This window comes from Salvelinus namaycush, unplaced genomic scaffold (assembly GCF_016432855.1).
Source record: "Salvelinus namaycush isolate Seneca unplaced genomic scaffold, SaNama_1.0 Scaffold463, whole genome shotgun sequence".
Classification (NCBI taxonomy): Eukaryota; Metazoa; Chordata; class Actinopteri; order Salmoniformes; family Salmonidae; genus Salvelinus; species Salvelinus namaycush.
Genome location: NW_024061157.1, coordinates 159,351 through 167,984, shown reverse-complemented (window position 1 = coordinate 167,984; position 8,634 = coordinate 159,351).

Below are 8,634 nucleotides of genomic sequence, written 5' to 3'. Positions count from 1 at the left end.
CAAGGCCAACGACAGGTCCTCACCCTGGAGTGGATGCTGAGAGCAGAACATCTAGATCAAGGCCAACGACGGGTCCTCACCCTGGAGTGGATGTTGAGGGAGAACATCTAGGTCAAGGCCAACGACAGGTCCTCACCCTGGAGTGGATGCTGAGAGCAGAACATCTAGGTCAAGGCCAACGACAGGTCCTCACCCTGGAGTGGATGCTGAGAGCAGAACATCTAGGTCAAGGCCAACGACAGGTCCTCACCCTGGAGTGGATGCTGAGAGCAGAACATCTAGATCAAGGCCAACGACGGGTCCTCAGCCTGGAGTGGATGCTGAGGGGAGAACATCTAGATCAAGGCCAACGACGGGTCCTCACCCTGGAGTGGATGCTGATGGGAGAACATCTAGGTCAAGGCCAACGACGGGTCCTCACCCTGGAGTGGATGCTGATGGGAGAACATCTAGATCAAGGCCAACGACGGGTCCTCACCCTGGAGTGGATGCTGATGGGAGAACATCTAGATCAAGGCCAACGACGGGTCCTCACCCTGGAGTGGATGCTGATGGGAGAACATCTAGATCAAGGCCAACGACGGGTCCTCACCCTGGAGTGGATGCTGATGGGAGAACATCTAGATCAAGGCCAACGACGGGTCCTCACCCTGGAGTGGATGCTGATGGGAGAACATCTAGATCAAGGCCAACGACGGGTCCTCACCCTGGAGTGGATGCTGATGGGAGAACATCTAGGTCAAGGCCAACGACGGGTCCTCACCCTGGAGTGGATGCTGATGGGAGAACATCTAGGTCAAGGCCAACGACGGGTCCTCACCCTGGAGTGGATGCTGATGGGAGAACATCTAGATCAAGGCCAACGACGGGTCCTCACCCTGGAGTGGATGCTGATGGGAGAACATCTAGATCAAGGCCAACGACGGGTCCTCACCCTGGAGTGGATGCTGATGGGAGAACATCTAGGTCAAGGCCAACGACGGGTCCTCACCCTGGAGTGGATGCTGATGGGAGAACATCTAGGTCAAGGCCAACGACAGGTCCTCACCCTGGAGTGGATGCTGAGAGCAAAACACCATTGCGAGTGTACCCATTGGAGCAAAGCAGTAACTAAAAGCAGGAAGTGTTCCCATCAGTCTGTGCTGTGATTTGTTGCATCAACTCAACTGACATTACAAAAAATACATTCCATTGCAAGAGCCACATCCGTTAGAATCATTTGAATGAACATTCTACATTACCATGGAAATGATTGTATCACGTACGGCAAGAGGTACCGATGTGCGAAGTCTGGAACCAATAGGACCCTGAACAGCTTCTACCCCACCAAGCCATAAGACCGCTAAATAGTTCACCGAATGGCTACCTGGATTATCTGCAGTAACTTTGACTCACATCACATACGCTGCTGCTATTGTTTATTACCTGTCACTTTTTTCCTAGTTACAGTTGAGGTCGGAAGTTTACATACACCTTCGCCAAATACATTTAAACTCAGTTTTACACAATTCCTGACATTTAATCCTAGTAAGAATTCCCTGTCTTAGGTCAGTTAGGATAACCACTTTATTTTAAGAATGTGAAATGTCAGAAAAGTAGTAGAGAATGATTTATTTCAGCTTTTATTTATTTCATCACATTCCCAGTGGGTCAGGAGTTTATATACACTCAATTAGTATTTGGTAGCATTGCCTTTAAATTGTTTAACTTGGGTCAAACGTTTCGGGTAGCCTTTTACAAGCTTCCTACAATAAGTTGGGTGAATTTTTGGCCCATTCCTCCTGACAGAGCTGGTGTAACTGAGTCAGGTTTGGTGTAACTGGTGTAACTGAGTCAGGCCTCCTTGCTCGCACAAGTTTTTTTTAGTTTTGCCCACATTTTCTATAGGCTTGAGGTCAGGGCTTTATGATGGCCACCCCAATACCTTGACTCTGTTGTCCTTAAGCCATTTTGCCCCAACTTTGGAAGTATGCTTGGGGACATTGTCCATTTGGAAGACCCATTTGCGACCAAGCTTTAACTTCCTGACTGATGTCTAGAGATGTTGCTTCAATATATCCACATAATTTTCCTGCCTCATGATGCCATCTATTTTGTGAAGTGCACCAGTCCTGCAGCAAAGCATCCCCACAACATGATGCTGCCACCTCTGTGCTTCACGGTTGGGATGGTGTTCTTCGGCCTGCAAGCCTCCCCCTTTTTCCTCCAAACATAATAATGGTCATTATGGCCAAACAGTTCTATTTTTGTTTCATCAGACCAGAGGACATTTCTCCAAGAAGTATGATCTTCGTCCCCATGTGCAGATGCAAACCGTAGTCTGGCTTTTTTATGGCGGTTTTGGAGCAGTGGCTTCTTCCTTGATGAGCGGCCTTTCAGGTTATGTCGATATAGGACTCGTTTTACTGTGGATGTAGATATTTTTGTACCTGTTTCCTCCAGCATCTTCACAAGGTCCTTTGCTGCTGTTCTGGGATTGATTTGCACTTTTCGCACCAAAGTACGTTCATCTCTAGGAGACAGAACACGTCTCCTTCCTGAGCAGTATGACGGCTGCATGGTCCCATGGTGTTTATACTTGCGTACTATTGTTTGTACGGATGAACGCGGCACCTTCAGGCGTTTGGAAATCGCTCCCAAGGATGAACCAGACTTGTGGTGGTTTATTTCTTCTTCTTATTATTATTTTTTATTTCGCTATAAATTATCGTTCAGTTTGGTCCCTAAGACGAGGTTCTAATTTCGCACCTGTTACTTCATAGCACAAAAACACCAACTCATCCAATGGCATAAATCAATTGTCTACTCTAGACACTACCACACACATCCCCCAAGGCCAAAGGAGGGAGTGACTGGCGCACAGACATTGTGGAAACCAGTAATTGGTTCCCCATTTAATCACACCATCACACCTTCACATGGTTTAACAGATACATTCACATATGAAGACAATGTTCCCTCCTGTCCTCTTCCCTTCCTGATATTCTGCATAGCACCAGGGACATGTGAAAGACAAGCCTGACCTCTCCCCTCTCTGGGCCCCAGGTGACTGAGCCCCAGCTGAGGGAAGAAGTACAACTGCCAACACCAGAGTCCAAAGGGATACATTCTAATAACAAGTATATCACATCAGCATATTATGCAGATAAGACATCTTAATTATCTATGTTACCCAACTAATTCTGATTCATCCGCCACAAGGTCTACCATTTTTCTTTCTGAGGTCTTGGCTGATTTCTTTTGATTTTCCCATGATGTCAAGCAAAGAGGCACTGAGTTTGAAGGTAGGCCATGAAATGCATCCACGGGTACACCTCCAATTGACTCCAATGATGTCAATTAGCCTATCAGAAGCTTCTAAAGCCATGACCATAATTTTCTGGAATTTTCCAAGCTGTTTAAAGGCACAGTCAACTTAGTGTATGTAAACTTCTGACCCACTGGAATTGTGATACAGTGAATGATAAGTGAAATAATTTTGTCTATAAACAATTGTTGGAACAATGACATGTGTCATGCACAAAGTCGATGTCCTAACCGACTTGACAAAACTATAGTTTTTTAACAAGAAATTTGTGGAGTGGTTGAAAAACTAGTTTTAATGACTCCAACCTAAGTGTATGTAAAGTTGTATGTACATATCTACCTCCATTACCTCGTACCACTACGCATCAACTCGGTACTGTGTGTGTATACAGCCATGTTATTACCTAGTACCCCTACACATCAACTCAGTACTGGTACTCTGTGTATACAGACATGTTATTACCTAGTACCCCTACACATCAACTCAGTACTGGTACTCTGTGTATACAGACATGTTATTACCTAGTACCCCTACACATCAACTCAGTACTGGTACTCTGTACCACAAATATTTGAGTGTGTGGGTTAACTGCCTTGTTCAGGGGCAGAACGACAGATTTTTACCTTGTCAGCTTGGGAATTCGATCTTGCAACCTTTCAGTTACTGTCCCAACGCTCTAACCACTAGGCTACCTGCCGCCCCAAAATGTTCTGTTCATGTGGTGAACTTGATAAGGAAGCTCAAGCTGAAAATAGGTTTTTATTACCGGCATAAGGCTGGTTTTTCTCTGGAGGCCAGGAAGGAGCTGGTACCATGTACATTACTGGCGGTTTTAGATTTTAGTGATGTTATATATATGCAGGCCTCAGCCACTACCCTGAGAGCACTTGATTCAGAGTATCATGCAGGCCTCAGCCACTACCCTGAGAGCACTTGATTCAGCGTATCATGCAGGCCTCAGGATCATTACAAATCAGAAACGTCTAACACATCATTGTGATCTCTACAGCGCTGTTGGCTGGTCGTCATTGACCTTGCGTAGGCTTAAACACTGGTATACACTGATTTATAAGGCCATACGGGGTAAAAGGCCATTTTAACACTGTTCTTTTTTTAATCAGGCTAGTAATTAAATATCAATTACGGCCCCATTCTCATTCTCAGTACCAATAATTAGAACAGGTCATGGGAGAACTAGTTTGTTGCTCAGCTCCGTGGTCCTGGAATTCTCTCCTGAACATTTTAAAATGTAATGATCTAGTCACGTTGGTGGAGTTTAAACACTTGATTGATGTAAATATCATAGAAAAGTGTAAACGTTTACTGTATGTGTGTCTATAGTTTTGTTTAATGTTGTGTTAGTGTATGTAAGTTGTTTTGTCTGAAACTTAGTTCCCCTTGCAGCTATTGGACCTGGTCTCTCTTGAAAAAGAGGTTATGTCAATGAGAAAAACCTGTATAAATAAAGGTTAAATAAAAAATATATCAAACAATTCAAAACAATACACACATCTAAAGTACAAAAATGGAATTAAGAGATCTACATACTCAAACAATGTACATAAAAACTGTCTGGCATCCTGACAAACAGCCAGCCACGTGTTGTAAAGGACCCAGAAGTGTTTGTGGGTCAACTTCCCCTTTAAGCAGGATTAATCAGAAATATTTGCAGAATCCATGCAAAAAACAAATGCAGTATTTATAATCTATCTTAGTTTTTTTTTTTAATCAAAAACAACAAACCGAGTAGCCAAGTGTTTCCAGCATTCAGAAAATATACACTGGAGTTGCTTACCAAGACGACATTGAATCTTCCTGAGTGGCGTAGTTACAGTTTTGACTTAAATCGGATTGAAAATCTGTTGTAAGACTTTAAAATGGCTGTCTAGCAATGATCACCAACCAACTTGACAGACTTACCCAGAAAGACTCACAGCTGTAATCGCTGCCAAAGGTGATTCTAATATGTATTGACTCAGGGGTGGGAAAACATATAAAATTAGATATTTCTGTATTTCATTATCAATCAATGTGCAAAAATGTCTAAAAACATGTTTTCACTTTGTCATTATGGGGTATTGTGATGTTATTATGGGGTATTGTGATGTCGTTATTGGATATTGTGATGTCGTTATGGGGTATTGTGATGTCATTATGGGGTATTGTGTGTAGATGAATTAGAATGTTTTATTTAATCAATTTTGTATTCAGGCTGTAACACAATTTTTTTTGGAATAAGTCAAGGGGTATGAATACTTTCTTTAGGCACTGTACATACATATCCAGCGTCAGATGAACTCGTGGATACAATTTGTATGTCTCTGTCGTGCCGTATGAAGGAAGTTAGAGATAGTTTCACTAGCCAATGCTAACTAGCATCCGCTAGCATACCTGTAGACTTCCAGTCATTGTGCTAACACGAGTTGCCAGAATCTCACAGTGTCCCTTTAAAGCTACAATGTAAGATGTGTTTACCATCAAAGAGTGGGTCACCAACAAAACAGTATTACCAATGGATCAAATGCAGCTTATGACATTGATTTTAAATACTGTAGTCCTCAATATCTACGATTATAGTGCTCTGCTATAAGACTTTTTATTAATGGATGTGATTAGGATTCAACCTTATAGGAAGACAGTATCATGTGGAGGTTTCATTCAGGTCTCTCTTTTAAATACACATTCTATTTTCCTTTGGCAGGTGAAAGACGAGACTCAGAGGAACCAGAGCCAGAGACATCCAAACCAGGAAGACAACACCACTGCTCCCAGTGTGGAAAGAGTTTTACCCGGTTAGGGTCCTTGAAAAGGCATGAAGGAATACATGCAGGAGAGGAGACTTACCACTGCTCCCAGTGTGGAAAGAGTTTTACCAGGTTATTTAGCCTGAAAAGACATGAGATGATACACACAGGAGAAAAGCCTTTCCACTGCTCCCAGTGTGGAAAGAGTTTTACCCGGTTATGGCACCTGCAAATGGATGAGAGAAGGCACAGAGGAGAGAAACCTTTCTGCTGCTTCGATTGTGGAAAGAGTTTTACACAATTAGGGAGCCTGAAAGAACATGAGAGAATGCACACAGGAGAAAAGCCCTTCAACTGTTCACTTTGTGGAAAGCGTTTTACCCATTTAGGGAGCCTGAAAGGACATGAGAGCATGCACAGAGGAGAAAAGCCCTTCCACTGCTCCCATTGTGGAAAGAGTTTTACCCGTTTGGGGCACCTGAAAACACATGAGAGAATTCACACAGGAGAAAAGCCCTTCCACTGCTCCCTGTGTGGAAAGAGTTTTACTCAGTTAGGGGGCCTGACAAAACATAAGATATTACACAAAGGAGAGAAGCATTTCCACTGCTCCCTGTGTGGAAAGAGTTTTATCCAGTTATGGGGCCTGAAAACACATGAGTGGACGCACATAAAAGAGAAGCCTCACCCCTGTTCCCAGTGTGGAAAGAGTTTCACACAGTCAAGATACCTGAAAAAACATGAGCTGACACACTCCGCGGAGAAGCCTTGAAAGAATTCACATTGCAGAGAAATATATCTTGGAAAGATATTTACCTAGTTAGGGAACCTGAAAGACCATGAGGTAACAGACACAGGGGAAATGCCTTACCACTGCTCTCAGTGTGGAAAGAGAGATTTAACATAACTCATTAATTAACTGATGTATTTAACACAGAGTGCTCACACACTTGTCTCATATTTTTGACTGACTGTTTATTTGTGTATGCCACATGAAATCAAATTGTACAAAGTGAACTCAATGTTTTTTAACATGAATTGAGTATATCTGTTTCAATATAGAGTAGGTCAGTTGTAATGCTTTTTAATTAAATTATAACGTTTTAGAACTCTGGCTTTGTGTATTTTCTCTGTGTATTAATCAAGTGCTATTTACATGTGATATATTTCCTCTTGTGTTTGCATTGTGTATGAATGTGAAAAAATAAACAAATGTACAGACTGAGAAAAACGTACAATTCTTATTCCAACAGTATTTATCCATAATGTACATCTTCATATTGAGAGGGGTGTACTGCAAGGCAGGATCAATAAGGTAGACATCTACATTTTTATAAAGAACCAGAAATAACTATGGATTTTCTGGTTCATTCAAAAATCTCAACTTAGATATGCGTTTTTGAGACCATGCCCATTTCAAAGGTAGCTGGCTAACTCATCGATCCTGCTGTTGTTGTATATCCCTCTGGTGTAAGTCTGCTTAGAGGAAAACAGGCCAGGTCCTGGCGTTCCACCACCCTAGGAGAGACAATAAATACTACCCCCCCACCCCGTTACACAAATTACTTATTTGTCTCAATATTTTTGGTATTTCTAATGAACTAGTTTTTAGAGCACAGCATGTGCTTCAGAAGTAGCTAGACTTCATATAAGCTATATCTCAATCGATATATATATTTTTTTAATCTGTAAAACATGCAGTTAGATTGGCGTTATTAGTTCTGAACCCTGTACTATGAATTAGGTTTGAGGAGTTAGAGAGGTAACTTAGTGGTTAACTCTGAGTTCAACTCGGGATGACCAGTCACACGAATACCTGGTCTAGGGCAGGCTAACTCAGGACTAATCTGGTCTGGGGCAGGCTAACTCAGGATTAACCTGGTCTGGGGCAGGCTAACTCAGGACTAACCTGGTCTGGGGCAGGCTAACTCAGGACTAACCTGGTCTGGGGCAGGCTAACTCAGAACTAACCTGGTCTGGGGCAGGCTAACTCAGGACTAACCTGGTCTAGGGCAGGCTAACTCAGGACTAACCTGGTCTGGGGCAGGCTACTTCAGGATTAACCTGGTCTGGGGCAGGCTAACTCAGGACTAACCTGGTCTGGGGCACGCTAACTCAGGATTAACCTGGTCTGGGGCAGGCTAACTCAGGACTAACCTGGTCTGGGGCAGGCTAACTCAGGACTAACTCCACTTATCCTGAATCAAGTGTCTGAGCTGCGAGTTGAGGACCAATGAAAATCAGATTTCCTCCCTCTCGCAAAGATTGCGTCATTGTCCCATTTATTTTGAGGAAGACTGATTTAAATATTTGATGAATCCAATGTGTTAATTTTTAAAATATTAAAATACTGATCACATTACATGTTTTCACACACAGTAAAACTTTAGTATGAATGGTATGGTGAAAAATGTGCTTGTGCATTGATAAGCAAACCAAAGATCACATTAATGACAAGTAATAATGTAATAAAATAGAGATGCCTACTTCACACCAGCCTGCTGGGTTTGCAAGATAACTATTCCTTCATTTGGATTTCGGCACAAATTAATATGTGGTACTGCCCTGACAAAGGTTGCAGTT